At 34.3% G+C, this 16,739-nt stretch overlaps 1 long non-coding RNA gene across 1 annotated transcript in view; it reads right to left on the reverse strand.

The window, feature by feature from the left end:
• The window catches only part of LOC147802122 (uncharacterized), a 40,042-nt gene extending 25,741 nt beyond the window's left edge, over positions 1 to 14,301 (reverse strand). The window contains exons 1-2 of the long non-coding RNA XR_015429837.1: positions 13,754 to 14,301; positions 12,662 to 12,725 (exon numbers count right to left, since the gene is read on the reverse strand). This is a non-coding gene — a long non-coding RNA (uncharacterized LOC147802122). The remainder of the gene's footprint in view (positions 1 to 12,661; positions 12,726 to 13,753) is intronic.
• Positions 14,302 to 16,739: the final 2,438 nt, after the last annotated feature.

Genomic DNA, 16,739 nt, shown 5'->3' on the forward strand with positions numbered 1-16,739 from the left:
TTTTTGAAAATAAGTTCACATTTTTGGCCGACTATTGGAGGAAAACGCTTTGAATCCAATTTGCGTTAGGCTATATGGCTCAGGTTAACTAATGGTAAACTAATTCTTATTTTATAGCCGTAACTATTTTAGAGGGATCGAGTGTAAACTGGTATTGGAACGCTAACGATTTCTGACAAAGATCTTGAAGCGTTAAAATTTGAATTCAAAGTATCAATTTCTTGCAGTGCTTAAAACGTGTTTTATTTTGGGGGGGGGGGGACAGTTTTTAAGGATAGATGAAAATCTTAAACTGGCCAAAGTTTTTGAAAATAAGTTCACACTTTTGGCCGACTATTGGAGGAAAACGCTTTGAATCTAATTTGCGATAGGCTATAGGAATGGCTAACGTTAACTTATGGTAAACTAATTCTTATTTTTTAGCCGTAACTGTTTAAGAAGGATCAAGGAAAAACGGGTATTGGAACGCTAACGATTTCTGACAAAGATCTTGAAGCGTTAAAATTTGAATTCAGTGTATCAATTTCTTGCAGTGCTTAAAACGTGTTTTATTTTGGGGGGGGGGACAGTTTTTAAGGATAGATGAAAATCTTAAACTGGCCAAAGTTTTTGAAAATAAGTTCACACTTTTGGCCGACTATTGGAGGAAAACGCTTTGAATCTAATTTGCCATAGGCTATAGGAATGGCTAACGTTAACTTATGGTAAACTAATTCTTATTTTTTAGCCGTAACTGTTTAAGAAGGATCAAGGAAAAACGGGTATTGGAACGCTAACGATTTCTGACAAAGATCTTGAAGCGTTAAAATTTGAATTCAGTGTATCAATTTCTTGCAGTACTTAAAACATGTTTTTTTTGGGGGGGGATAGTTTTTAAAGATAGCTGAAAATCTTAAATTGGTCAAAGTCTTTGAAAATAATTTCAAATTTTGGCCGACTATTAGAGGAAAACGCTTTGAATCTAATTTGCGAAAGGCTATTGGAATGGCTAACGTTAACTAACGGTTAACTAATTCTTATTTTATTGCTGTAACTGTCTAAGAGGGATCAAGGGTAAAAGGGTAATGGAACGCTAACGATTTCTGACAAAGATCTTGAAGCGTTAAAATTTGAATTCAAAGTATAAATTTCTTGCAGTGCTTAAAACATGTTTTTTTTTGGGGGGGGGGTGAACAGTTTTTGAGTAAGGCTGAACATCTTAAAGTGGCAAATATTATTGAAAATAAGTTTGCACTTTTGGCCGACTGTTGGAAGAAAACGGAATCTAATTTGCGTTAAGCTATTATAATGGCTAACGTTAACTAATGGTAAACTAATTCTTATTTTATAGCCGTAACTGTCTAAGAGGAATGAAGGGTAAAGGGGTCTTAGAACGATAACGATATCTGGCTAAGATCTTGAAGCGTTAAAATTTGAATTCAAAGTATCAATTTCTTGCAGTGCTAAGAACGTGTTTTTTTTTGGGGGGGGAACAGTTTTTGAGTAAGGCTGAAAATCCTAAACTGGCCAAAGTTTTTGAAAATAAGTTCACACTTTTTGCCGACTATTGTAAGAAAACGCTTTGAATCTAATTTGCGTTAGGCTACTAGAATGGCTAACGTTAACTAACGGTAAACTAATTTTTATTTTACAGCTTTAACTGTCTAAGAGGGATCATGGGAAAAAGGGTATTGAAACGCTAACGATTTCAGACAAAGATCTTGAAGCGTTAAAATTTGAATTCAAAGTATCAATTTCTTGCAGGTCTCAGAACGTGTTTTTTTTTGGGGGGGGGGGGGAACAGTTTTTGAGGACAGCTGAAAATCTTAAATTGGCCAAAATTTCTGAAAATAAGTTCACACTTTTGGCCGACGATTGGAAGAAAACGGAATCTAATTTGCGTTAGGCTACAGGAATGGCTAACGTTAGCTAACGGTAAACTAATTTTTATTTTACAGCTTTAACTGTCTAAGAGGGATCAAGGGAAAAAGTGTATTGGAACGCTAACAATTTCTGACAAAGATCTTGAAGCGTTACAATTTGAATTCAAAGTATCAATTTCTTGCAGTGCTTAAAAGGTGTATTTTTTTGGAAGGGGGGGGGGAACAGTTTTTGAGGATAGCTGAAAATCTTAAACTGGCCAAAGTTTTTGAAAATAAGTTCACATTTTTGGCCGACTATTGGAGGAAAATGCTTTGAATCCAATTTGAGTTAGGCTATATGGCTCAGGTGAACTAATGGTAAACTAATTCTTTTTTTATAGCCGTTAGTGTTAAAGAGGGATCAAGGGCAAAAGGGTATTGGAACGCTATCGATATCTGACAAAGATCTTCAAGTGTTAAAATTTGAATTCAGAGTATCAATATCTTGCAGTGCTAAGAACGTGTTTTTTTTGGGGGGGGGGGTGAACAGTTTTTGGGTAAGGCTGAAGATTTAAAATTGGCAAAAATTATTGAAAATAAGTTCACACTTTTGGCCGACTATAGTAGGAAAACGGAATCAAATTTGCGATAGGCTATTATAATGGCTAACGTTAACTAATGGTAAACTAATTCTTACTTTATAGCCGTAACTGTCTAAGAGGAATGAAGGGTAAAGGGGTATTAGAACGCTAACGATATCTGGCTAAGATCTTGAAGCGATAAAATTTGAATTCAAAGTATCAATTTCTTGTAGTGCTAAAAACGTGTTTTTTTTTGGGGGGGGGATTAGTTTTTGAGGGAAACTGAAGATCTTAAACTAGTCAAAGTTTTTGAAAATAAGTTCACACTTTTGGCCGACTATTGTAGGAAAACGGAATCTAATTTCGTTAGGCTATAAGAATGGCTAACGTTAACAAATGGTAAACTAATTATTTTATAGCCGTAACTGTTAAAGAAGGATCAAGGTTAAAAGGGTATTGGATCGCTAACGATATCTGACAAAGATCTTGAAGCGTTACATTTGAATTCAAAGTATCAACTTCTTGCAGTGCTTAAAACGTGTTTTCTTTTGGAAGGGGGGGGGGACATTTTTTAAGGATAGCTGAAAATCTTAAACAGGCAAAAGTTTTTGAAAATAAGTTCAAATTTTGGCCGACTATTAGAGGAAAACGCTTTGAATCTAATTTGCGATAGGCTATTGGAATGGCTAACGTTAACTAATTTTTATTTTACAGCTTTAACTGTCTAAGAGGGATGAAGGGTAAAGTGGTATTAGAACACTAACGTTTTCTGACAGAGATCTTGAAGCGGTAAAATTTGAATTCAGAGTATTAATTTTTTGAAGTGCTAAGAACGAGTTTTTTTAGGGGGGGGGGCGGTGAACAGTTTTTGAGGAAGGCTGAAAATCTTAAATTGGCAAAAATTTTTGAAAATAAGTTTCCACTTTTAGCCGACTATTGGAAGAAAACGGAATCTAATTTGCGTTAGGCAATTATAATGGCTACCGTTAACTAATGGTAAACTAATTCTTATTTTGTAGCCGTAACTGTTTAAGAGGGATTAAGGTTAAAAGGGTATTGGAACGCTAACGATATCTGACATAGATCTTGACGCGTTACAATTTGAATTCAAAGTATCAATTTCTTGCAGTACTTAAAACTTGTTTTTTTTTGGGGGGGGGGAATAGTTTTAAGGATAGCTGAAAATCTTAAACTGGCAAAAGTTTTTGAAAATAAGTACAAAATTTGGCCGACGATAGGAGGAAAACGCTTTGAATCTAATTTGCGATAGGCTATTAGAATGGCTAACGTTAACTAATGTTAAACTAATTCTTATTTTATAGCTGTAACTGTCTAAGAGGGATCAAGGGAAAAAGGGTATTGGAACGCTGACTATATCTGACAAAGATCTTGAAGCGTTAAAATTTGTATTCAGAGTATCAATTTCTTGCAGTGCTAAAGACGTGTTTTTTTAGGGGGGGGGAACAGTTTTTGAGGATAGCTGAATATCTTTAACTGGCCAAAGTTTTTGAAAATAAGTTCACACTTTTGGCCGACTATTGGAGGAAAACGCTATGAATCCAATTTGCGTTAGGCTATATGGCTAAGGTTAACTAATGTTAAACTAATTCTTATTTTATAGCTGTAACTATTTAAGAGGGATCGAGTGTAAACTGGTATTGGAACGCTAACGATTTCTGACAAAGATCATGAAGCGTTAAAATTTGAATTCAAAGTATCAATTTCTTGCAGTGCTTAAAACGTGTTTTTTTTGGGGGGGGGAACAGTTTTTAAGGATAGATGAAAATCTTGAACTGGCCAAAGTTTTTGAAAATAAGTTCACACTTTTTGAAGACTATTGTAAGAAAACGCTTTGAATCTAATTTGCGATAGGCTATTGGAATGGCTAACGTTAACTAAAGGTAAACTAATTTTTATTTTACAGCCGTATGTGTCTAAGAGGGACGAAGGGTAAAAGGGTATTAGAACGCTAACGATTTCTTGCTAAGATCTTGAAGCGTTATAATTTTAATTCAAAGTTTTAATTTTTTGCAGTGCTGAAAACGTTCTCTTTTTTGAGGGGGGGGGGACAGATTTTGAGGAAAGCTGAAGATCTTAAACTGGCCAAAGTTTTTGAAAATAAGTTCACACTTTTTGCCGACTATTGCAAGAAAACGCGTTGAATCTAATTTGCGTTAGGCTATTGGAATGGCTAACGTTAACTAACGGTAAACTAATTTTTATTTTACAGCTTTAACTGTCTAAGAGGGATCAAATGTAAAAGGGTATTGGAACGCTAACGGTTTCTGACAAAGATCTTGAAGCGTTAAAATTTGAATTCAGAGTATCAATTTCTTGCAGTGCTAATGACGTGTTTCTTTGGGGGGGGGGGAACAGTTTTTGAGGGAAGCTGAAGATCTTAAACTGGCCAAAGTTTCTGAAAATAAGTTCAAACTTTTGGCCGACTATTGTTGGAAAACGGAATCTAATTTGCGTTGGGCTATAAGAATGGCTAACGTTAACAAATGGTAAACTAATTACTTTATAGCCGTAAGTGTTAAAGAGGGATCAAGGGTAAAATGGTATTGGAACACTAACGATTTCTGACAGAGATCTTGAAGCGTTAAAATTTGAATTCAGAGTATTAATTTTTTGCAGTGCTAAAAACGTGTTTTTTTGGGGGGAGGGAACAGTTTTTGAGGATAGCTGAAAATCTTAAATTGGCAAAAATTTTTGAAAATAAGTTTCCACTTTTAGCCGACTATTGGAAGAAAACGGAATCTAATTTGCGTTAGGCTATTATAATGGCTAACGTTAACTAATGGTAAACTAATTCTTATTTTATAGCTGTAACTGTCTAAGAGTGATCAAGGGAAAAAGGGTATTGGAACGCTGACTATATCTGACAAAGATCTTGAAGCGTTAAAATTTGTATTCAGAGTATCAATTTCTTGCAGTGCTAATGACGTGTTTCTTTGGGGGGGGGGAACAGTTTTTGAGGGAAGCTGAAGATCTTAAACTGGCCAAAGTTTCTGAAAATAAGTTTCCACTTTTAGCCGACTATTGGAAGAAAACGGAATCTAATTTGCGTTAGGCTATTATAATGGCTCAGGTTAACTAATGGTAAACTAATTCTTTTTTTATAGCCGTAACTATTTTAGAGGGATCGAGTGTAAACTGGTATTGGAACGCTAACGATTTCTGACAAAGATCTTGAAGCGTTAAAATTTGAATTCAGTGTATCAATTTCTTGCAGTACTTAAAACATGTTTTTTTTTGGGGGGGGGGATAGTTTTTAAAGATAGCTGAAAACCTTAAATTGGTCAAAGTCTTTGAAAATAATTTCAAATTTTGGCCGACTATTAGAGGAAAACGCTTTGAATCTAATTTGCGAAAGGCTATTGGAATGGCTAACGTTAACTAACGGTTAACTAATTCTTATTTTATAGCTGTAACTGTCTAAGAGGGATCAAGGGTAAAAGGGTAATGGAACGCTAACGATTTCTGACAAAGATCTTGAAGCGTTAAAATTTGAATTCAAAGTATAAATTTCTTGCAGTGCTTAAAACATGTTTTTTTTGGGGGGGGACAGTTTTTGGGTAAGGCTGAAGATCTAAAATTGGCAAAAATTATTGAAAATAAGTTCACACTTTTGGCCGACTATTGTAGGAAAACGGAATCAAATTTGCGATAGGCTATTATAATGGCTAACGTTAACTAATGGTAAACTAATTCTTACTTTATAGCCGTAACTGTCTAAGAGGAATGAAGGGTAAAGGGGTATTAGAACGCTAACGATATCTGGCTAAGATCTTGAAGCGATAAAATTTGAATTCAAAGTATCAATTTCTTGTAGTGCTAAAAACGTGTTTTTTTTGGGGAGGGAGGGCAGTTTTAGAGGGAAGCTGAAGATCTTAAACTGGCCAAAGGTTTTGAAAATAAGTTCAAATTTCAGCCGACTATTGGAGGAAAACGCTTTGAATCTAATTTGCGTTATGCTATTAGAATGGCTAACGTTAACTAATTTTTATTTTACAGCTTTAACTGTCTAAGAGGGATCATGGGAAAAAGGGTATTGAAACGTTAACGATTTCTGACAAAGATATTGAAGCGTTAAAATTTCAATGCAGAGTATCAATTTCTTGCAGTGCTAAGAACGTGTTTTTTTTTGGGGGGGGGTGAACAATTTTTGAGGAAGGCTGAAAATCTTAAATTGGCAAAAATTTTTGAAAATTAGTTTCCACTTTTGGCCGACTATTGGAAGAAAACGGAATCTAATTTGCGTTAAGCTATTATAATGGCTAACGTTAACTAATGGTAAACTAATTCTTATTTTATAGCCGTAACTGTCTAAGAGGAATGAAGGGTAAAGGGGTCTTAGAACGATAACGATATCTGGCTAAGATCTTGAAGCGTTAAAATTTGAATTCAAAGTATCAATTTCTTGTAGTGCTAAGAACGTGTTTTTTTTTGGGGGGGGGGAACAGTTTTTGAGTAAGGCTGAAAATCCTAAACTGGCCAAAGGTTTTGAAAATAAGTTCACACTTTTTGCCGACTATTGTAAGAAAACGCTTTGAATCTAATTTGCGTTAGGCTATTAGAATGGCTAACGTTAACTAACGGTAAACTAATTTTTATTTTACAGCTTTAACTGTCTAAGAGGGATCATGGGAAAAAGGGTATTGAAACGCTAACGATTTCTGACAAAGATCTTGAAGCGTTAAAATTTGAATTCAAAGTATCAATTTCTTGCAGGTCTCAGAACGTGTTTTTTTTTCGGGGGGGGGGGGGGAAAAGTTTTTGAGGACAGCTGAAAATCTTAAATTGGCCAAAATTTCTGAAAATAAGTTCACACTTTTGGCCGACGATTGGAAGAAAACGGAATCTAATTTGCGTTAGGCTACTAGAATTGCTAACGTTAGCTAACGGTAAACTAATTTTTATTTTACAGCTTTAACTGTCTAAGAGGGATCAAGGGAAAAAGTGTATTGGAACGCTAACAATTTCTGACAAAGATCTTGAAGCGTTACAATTTGAATTCAAAGTATCAATTTCTTGCAGTGCTTAAAACGTGTATTTTTTTGGAAGGGGGGGGGAACAGTTTTTGAGGATAGCTGAATATCTTAAACTGGCCAAAGTTTTTGAAAATAAGTTCACATTTTTGGCCGACTATTGGAGGAAAATGCTTTGAATCCAATTTGAGTTAGGCTATATGGCTCAGGTTAACTAATGGTAAACTAATTCTTTTTTTATAGCCTTAAGTGTTAAAGAGGGATCAAGGGCAAAAGGGTATTGGAACGCTATCGATATCTGACAAAGATCTTCAAGCGTTAAAATTTGAATTCAGAGTATCAATTTCTTGCAGTGCTAAGGACGTGTTTTTTTTCGGGGGGGGGGGAACAGTTTTTGAGGATAGCTGAATATCTTAAACTGGCCAAAGTTTTTGAAAATAAGTTCACATTTTTGGCCGACTATTGGAGGAAAATGCTTTGAATCCAATTTGAGTTAGGCTATATGGCTCAGGTTAACTAATGGTAAACTAATTCTTTTTTTATAGCCGTAAGTGTTAAAGAGGGATCAAGGGCAAAAGGGTATTGGAACGCTATCGATATCTGACAAAGATCTTCAAGCGTTAAAATTTGAATTCAGAGTATCAATTTCTTGCAGTGCTAAGGACGTGTTTTTTTTTGGGGGTGGGGGAACAGTTTTTGAGGATAACTGAATATCTTAAACTGGCCAAAGTTTTTGAAAATAAGTTCACATTTTTGGCCGACTATTGGAGGAAAATGCTTTGAATCCAATTTGAGTTAGGCTATATGGCTCAGGTTAACTAATGGTAAACTAATTCTTTTTTTATAGCCGTAAGTGTTAAAGAGGGATCAAGGGCAAAAGGGTATTGGAACGCTATCGATATCTGACAAAGATCTTCAAGCGTTAAAATTTGAATTCAGAGTATCAATTTCTTGCAGTGCTAAGAACGTGTTTTTTTTGGGGTGGGGGGGGTGAACAGTTTTTGGGTAAGGCTGAAGATCTAAAATTGGCAAAAATTATTGAAAATAAGTTCAAACTTTTGGCCGACTATTGTAGGAAAACGGAATCAAATTTGCGATAGGCTATTATAATGGCTAACGTTAACTAATGGTAAACTAATTCTTACTTTATAGCCGTAACTGTCTAAGGAATGAAGGGTAAAGGGGTATTAGAACGCTAACGATATCTGGCTAAGATCTTGAAACGATAAAATTTGAATTCAAAGTATCAATTTCTTGTAGTGCTAAAAACGTGTTTTTTTTGGGGAGGGAGGGCAGTTTTAGAGGGAAGCTGAAGATCTTAAACTGGCCAAAGGTTTTGAAAATAAGTTCAAATTTCAGCCGACTATTGGAGGAAAACGCTTTGAATCTAATTTGCGTTATGCTATTAGAATGGCTAACGTTAACTAATTTTTATTTTACAGCTTTAACTGTCTAAGAGGGATCATGGGAAAAAGGGTATTGAAACGTTAACGATTTCTGACAAAGATATTGAAGCGTTAAAATTTCAATGCAGAGTATCAATTTCTTGCAGTGCTAAGAACGTGTTTTTTTTGGGGGGGGGGTGAACAGTTTTTGAGGAAGGCTGAAAATCTTAAATTGGCAAAAATTTTTTAAAATTAGTTTCCACTTTTGGCCGACTATTGAAGAAAAACTGAATCTAATTTGGGTTAGGCTGTCAGAATGGCTAACTTTAACAAAAGGAAAACTAATTACTTTATAGCCGTAACTGTTCAAAAGGGATCAAGGGTAAAAGGGTATTGGAAAGCTGACTATATCTGTTAAAGATCTTGAAGCGTTTAAATTTGAATTCGAAGTATCAATTTCTTGCAGTGCTATGAACGTGTTTTTTTTGGGGGTGAACAGTTTTTGAGTAAGGCTGAACATCTGAAAGTGGCAAAAATTATTGAAAATAAGTTTGCACTTTTGGCCGACTATTGTAAGAAAACGCTTTGAATCTAATTTGCGTTAAGCTATTATAATGGCTAACGTTAACTAACGGTAAACTAATTTTTATTTTACAGCTTTAACTGTCTAAGAGGGATCATGGGAAAAAGGGTATTGAAACGCTAACGATTTCTGACAAAGATCTTGAAGCGTTAAAATTTGAATTCATAGTATCAATTTCTTACAGGTCTCAGAACGTGTTTTTTTTTCGGGGGGGGGGGGAAACAGTTTTTGAGGACAGCTGAAAATCTTAAATTGGCCAAAATTTCTGAAAATAAGTTCACACTTTTGGCCGACGATTGGAAGAAAACGGAATCTAATTTGCGTTAGGCTACTAGAATTGCTAACGTTAGCTAACGGTAAACTAATTTTTATTTTACAGCTTTAACTGTCTAAGAGGGATCAAGGGAAAAAGTGTATTGGAACGCTAACAATTTCTGACAAAGATCTTGAAGCGTTACAATTTGAATTCAAAGTATCAATTTCTTGCAGTGCTTAAAACGTGTATTTTTTTGGAAGGGGGGGAACAGTTTTTGAGGATAGCTGAATATCTTAAACTGGCCAAAGTTTTTGAAAATAAGTTCACATTTTTGGCCGACTATTGGAGGAAAATGCTTTGAATCCAATTTGAGTTAGGCTATATGGCTCAGGTTAACTAATGGTAAACTAATTCTTTTTTTATAGCCTTAAGTGTTAAAGAGGGATCAAGGGCAAAAGGGTATTGGAACGCTATCGATATCTGACAAAGATCTTCAAGCGTTAAAATTTGAATTCAGAGTATCAATTTCTTGCAGTGCTAAGAACGTGTTTTTTTGGGGTGGGGGGGTGAACAGTTTTTGGGTAAGGCTGAAGATCTAAAATTGGCAAAAATTATTGAAAATAAGTTCACACTTTTGGCCGACTATTGTATGAAAACGGAATCAAATTTGCGATAGGCTATTATAATGGCTAACGTTAACTAATGGTAAACTAATTCTTACTTTATAGCCGTAACTGTCTAAGAGGAATGAAGGGTAAAGGGGTATTAGAACGCTAACGATATCTGGCTAAGATCTTGAAGCGATAAAATTTGAATTCAAAGTATCAATTTCTTGTAATCTAAAAACGTGTTTTTTTTTGGGGGGGGGGCAGTTTTAGAGGGAAGCTGAAGATCTTAAACTGGCCAAAGGTTTTGAAAATAAGTTCAAATTTCGGCCGACTATTGGAGGAAAACGCTTTGAATCTAATTTGCGTTAGGCTATTAGAATGGCTAACGTTAACTAATTTTTATTTTACAGCTTTAACTGTCTAAGAGGGATCATGGGAAAAAGGGTATTGAAATGTTAACGATTTCTGACAAAGATATTGAAGCGTTAAAATTTCAATGCAGAGTATCAATTTCTTGCAGTGCTAAGAACGTGTTTTTTTTGGGGGGGGGGTGAACAGTTTTTGAGGAAGGCTGAAAATCTTAAATTGGCAAAAATTTTTGAAAATTAGTTTCCACTTTTGGCCGACTATTGAAGAAAAACTGAATCTAATTTGGGTTAGGCTGTCAGAATGGCTAACTTTAACAAAAGGAAAACTAATTACTTTATAGCCGTAACTGTTCAAGAGGGATCAAGGGTAAAAGGGTATTGGAAAGCTGACTATATCTGTTAAAGATCTTGAAGCGTTTAAATTTGAATTCGAAGTACCAATTTCTTGCAGTGCTATGAACGTGTTTTTTTTGGGGGGTGAACAGTTTTTGAGTAAGGCTGAACATCTGAAAGTGGCAAAAATTATTGAAAATAAGTTTGCACTTTTGGCCGACTATTGGAAGAAAACGGAATCTAATATGCGTTAAGCTATTATAATGGCTAACGTTAACTAATGGTAAACTAATTCTTATTTTATAGCCGTAACTGTCTAAGAGGAATGAAGGGTAAAGGGGTATTAGAACGCTAACGATATCTGACTAAGATCTTGAAGCGATAAAATTTGAATTCAAAGTATCAATTTCTTGTAGTGCTAAAAACGTGTTTTTTTTGGGGGGGGGGCAGTTTTAGAGGGAAGCTGAAGATCTTAAACTGGCCAAAGGTTTTGAAAATAAGTTCAAATTTCGGCCGACTATTGGAGGAAAACGCTTTGAATCTAATTTGCGTTAGGCTATTAGAATGGCTAACGTTAACTAATTTTTATTTTACAGCTTTAACTGTCTAAGAGGGATCATGGGAAAAAGGGTATGAACGCGTTTTTTTTGGGGGGTGAACAGTTTTTGAGTAAGGCTGAACATCTGAAAGTGGCAAAAATTATTGAAAATAAGTTTGCACTTTTGGCCGACTATTGGAAGAAAACGGAATCTAATATGCGTTAGGCTATTAGAATAGCTAACGTGAACTATTGGTAAACTAATTCTTTAGAGCCGTAACTGTTTTAGAGGGATCAAGGATAAAAGGATATTGGAACGCTGACAATATCTGTTAAAGATCTTGAAGCGTTAAAATTTAGTTTAGAGTATCAATTTCGTGCAGCGCTAAGAACGTGTTTTTTTTTGGGGGGGGGGAAACAGTTTTTGAGGATAGCTGAAAATCTTAATTGGCCAAAATTTTTGAAAATAAGTTCACACTTTCTGCCGACTATTGTAAGAAAACGCTTTGAATCTAATTTACGATAAGCTATTAGAATGGCTAATGTGAACAAACGGTAAACTAATTTTTAATTTAGGGCTTTAACTGTCTAAGAGAGATCAAGGGAAAAAGGGTATTGGAACGCTGACTATATCTGTTAAAGATCTTGAAGCGTTAAAATTTGAATTCAGAGTATCAATTTCTTGCAGTGCTAAAAACTTTTTTTTTGGGGGGGGGAGGAAACAGGTTTTGAGAATAGCTGAAGATCTTAAATTTGCGAAAGTTTTCAAAAATAAGTTCACACTTTTGGCCGACTATTGTAGGGAAACGGAATCTAATTTGCGTTAGGCTATTAGAATGGCTGACGTTACTTTATTTATAATAATTTTTTCGCTATTTAACGTTGTGCAGTATTTATAAGTAGGCTGCATTTTTTCTTCTCTGAAAGTATTAAATATACAAACGATACAACTTAATATTCTTTCACTTTGCAATGCAATTATTTTCTGAGTTCGTGATAATGTCTTGCTAAAATAATATCTGATTTTAACCAATTATATTTAATTTAGAATATGTATTTTTTGGGGGAGGGTATATTATATATATATATATAGAGAGAGAGAGAGAGAGAGAGAGATAGATATAATTTATTTAAATGAAACGATTAAAAACTGACTTTACCAGTTTACATTACTTACCTTTAAAAATCAAAATGGTGGAAATTTGCAGACATTCTCTGACTTCAATAATTCAATTTTGCTGCTAAAAATAATATATGTTAATAAAAAGATATTATACAGCATCATTCGTGGAAAGTTACATAAAACAGAAATGCGATCGTTTAAGACAGTTTTAATTTATTTACTACGTAGAATAGGTTAAGTAAAACTAGAATTCAGTTTTAATTTATTTACTACGTACAATAGGTTAAGTAAAACTAGAATTCAGTTTTAATTTATTTACTACGTAGAATAGGTTAAGTAAAACTAGATTTTCTTCAAAAAAAATAAGGAATTTTATGGATATGCCATGTTATTAGAATTGCAGCTGATCTTCGAATTTATATGAAGGCTGTAATAGGCTTTTGATTGTTGCTAATTTTTTCTGATACATAAGGTTTGATTATGGAATTGTTTATTGCTAAAATGCTGCATTGTGTAATTTATAACTTCAAATTAAACTCTACCAAACTTAATTTTCTTTTTGTTTTTATTTATATGTAACTTACAAATGCTAATTTCGCAACGCTAGAGTTTATTCGAGAGCTATTCCGGTTTTCCGGTTCTACAATTCCGGTTTTTATGAAATTAAGAAAAATGTAAGCATTATTTCGAAAAAATAAGAACATGTATTTTTTTATTCTTTGAGAAACATCTACTCAAATTTCTCTGAATATGAAATTATTGTAGAGGCCCGTTGTAGTTTTTTTATATATCTGCGAAATAAGACTGATTTTGCGAGTAAATAAAAACACAAAAGCGAGCTTTTTTTAAGAGTTCTAGCTTTAAAGTTATGATTTAAAGAGTACATAGTTTTAGTTTTCATAAGATATATTTTATAGGGGGTCGATTTTCAGATGAAAAATATTGTTAAGGAGGCTCGTTTTTAAGATAAAATAATTTGAGGAGGGTTCGTTAACGGACCTAACTTTTACTTAAAATGAACCGTGAAAAGAAAATGTAAAATATAATCGTTAAATAAATATATTTAAAAAAAATTAATTAAACTAAATTAAATTTAATTTTAAAAATTAACAGTTTTATAAAAATTAAAAGTAGAGTGTTACTTACACGTGCAGCTAAATTTTAATTCTTCAGAATAACCGAAACCTTCAGCATTAAGTTGCGCTGGTTCTTAAATGTTTCCATTACAGGTTCAACATAGCTATTGAGCCCCAGTTCCTGCTATAAAATTAAATTGCAGTAAAGAATAATAACTAAGCAAAATCTGTAAAATTACGTTTTGTGGGAATAAACCATAAACAAAGGAAAAGATTGAAGAATGAGTGAAAATGATGACAGGAACGAAATTCGATATGAGGTTCGTCAAAATATATGACAAAGAAATGGGAAAAAAGCCCATGAACAAGCTGAAATAAAATAAATGAAAACAATTCTTTAAAAAAAACGATGAGAAATAAGATCCAAAAAAATTTAAAACGAGCATCCAGGAAAAAATGGAAATCAAGCACCAAGGAATAAATGGAAATCAAGCACCAAGGAATAAATGGAAATCAAGCACCAAGGAATAAATGGAAATCAAGCACCAAGGAAAAAATGGAAATCAAGCACCAAGGAAAAAATGGAAAACAAGCACCAAGGAAAAAATGGAAATCAAGCACCAAAAATAAATGGAAATCAAGCACCAAGGAATAAATGGAAATCAAGCACCAAGGAATAAATGGAAATCAAGCACCAAAGAATAAATGGAAATCAAGCACCAAGGAAAAAATGGAAATCAAGCACCATGGAAAAAATGGAAATCAAGCACCAAGGAAACAATTGAAAACGGGCAGCAGGGGAATGATGATAAACGAGATCCAATGAAACAATGGAATACAAGCACCAAGGAAACGATGGAAAACGGGCACCATAAAAACGATGGAAAACGAGGAGCAAGAAAAAAATGGAAATCAAGCACCACCAAGGAATAAATGGAAATCAAGCACCAAGGAATAAATGGAAATCAAGCACCAAGGAATAAAAGGAAATCAAGCACCAAGGAAAAAATGGAAATCAAGCACCAAGGAACAAATGGAAATCAAGCACCATGGAAAAAATGGAAATCAAGCACCAAGGAAAAAATGAAAATCAAGCACCAAGGAATAAATGAAAATCAAGCACCAAGGAATAAATGAAAATCAAGCTCCAAGGAATAAATGGAAAACAAGCACCAAGGAAAAAATTGAAATCAAGCACCAAGGAAAAAATTGAATTCAAGCACCAAGGAAAAAATGGAAATCAAGCACCAAGGAAAAAATGGAAATCAAGCACCAAGGAATAAATGGAAATCAAGCACCAAGGAATAAATGGAAATCAAGCACCAAGGAATAAATGGAAATCAAGCACCAAGGAAAAAATGGAAATCAAGCACCATGGAAAAAATGGAAATCAAGCACCATGGAAAAAATGGAAATCAAGCACCAAGGAATAAATGGAAATCAAGCACCAAGGAAAAAATGGAAATCAAGCACCAAGGAAAAAATGGAAATCAAGCACCAAGGAAAAAATGGAAAACAAGCACCAAGGAATAAATGGAAATCAAGCACCAAGGAATAAATGGAAATCAAGCACCAAGGAATAAATGGAAATCAAGCACCAAGGAAAAAATGGAAATCAACCACCAAGTAAAAAATTTGAAATCAAGCACCAAGGAAAAAATGGAAAACAAGCACCAAGGAAAAAATGGAAATCAAGCTCCAAGGAATAAATGAAAAACAAGCACCAAGGAAAAAATGGAAAACAAGCACCAAGGAAAAAATGGAAATCAAGCACCAAGGAAAAAATGGAAATCAAGCACCAAGGAATAAATGGAAATCAAGCACCAAGGAATAAATGGAAATCAAGCACCAAGGAATAAATGGAAATCAAGAACTAAGGAAAAAATGGAAATCAAGCACCAAGGAAAAAATGGAAATCAAGCACCATGGAAAAAATGGAAATCAAGCACCAAGGAAACAATTGAAAACGGGCAGCAGGGGAATGATGATAAACGAGCACCAATGAAACAATGGAATACAAGCACCAAGGAAACGATGGAAAACGGGCACCATAAAAACGATGGAAAACAAGGAGCAAGAAAAAAATGGAAATCAAGCACCACCAAGGAATGAATGGAAAACAAGCACCAAGAAAAAAATGCAAACAAGCTCCAAGGAATAAATGGAAAACAAGCACCAAGGAAAAAATTGAAATCAAGCACCAAGGAAAAAATGGAAATCAAGCACCAAGGAAAAAATGAAAATCAAGCTCCAAGGAATAAATGGAAAACAAGCACCAAGGAAAAAATTGAAATCAAGCACAAAGGAAAAAATTGAAATCAAGCACCAAGGAAAAAATTGAAATCAAGCACCAAGGAAAAAATGGAAATCAAGCACCAAGGAAAAAATGGAAATCAAGCACCAAGGAATAAATGGAAATCAAGCACCAAGAAAAAAATGCAAACAAGCACAAGGAAAAATGGAAATCAAGCACCAAGGAATAAATGGAAATCAAGCACCAAGGAATAAATGGAAATCAAGCACCAAGGAATAAATGGGAATCAAGCACCAAGGAAAAAATGGAAATCAAGCACCAAGGAAAAAATGGAAATCAAGCACCATGGAAAAAATGGAAATCAAGCACCAAGGAAAAAATGAAAATCAAGCTCCAAGGAATAAATGGAAAACAAGCACCAAGGAAAAAATTGAAATCAAGCACCAAGGAAAAAATGGAAATCAAGCACCAAGGAAAAAATGAAAATCAAGCTCCAAGGAATAAATGGAAACAAGCACCAAGGAAAAAATTGAAATCAAGCACCAAGGAAAAAATTGAAATCAAGCACCAAGGAATAAATGGAAATCAAGCACCAAGGAATAAATTGAAATCAAGCACCAAGGAATAAATGGAAATCAAGCACCAAGGAATAAATGGAAATCAAGCACCAAGGAAAAAACGGAAATCAAGCACCATGGAAAAAATGGATATCAAGCACCAAGGAAAAAATGAAAATCAAGCTCCAAGGAATAAATGGAAAACAAGCACCAAGGAAAAAATTGAAATCAAGCACCAAGGAAAA

This window comes from Parasteatoda tepidariorum, chromosome 10, assembly GCF_982258835.1.
Source record: "Parasteatoda tepidariorum strain Cologne lab strain chromosome 10, Ptep-v5.0, whole genome shotgun sequence".
Classification (NCBI taxonomy): domain Eukaryota; kingdom Metazoa; phylum Arthropoda; class Arachnida; order Araneae; family Theridiidae; genus Parasteatoda; species Parasteatoda tepidariorum.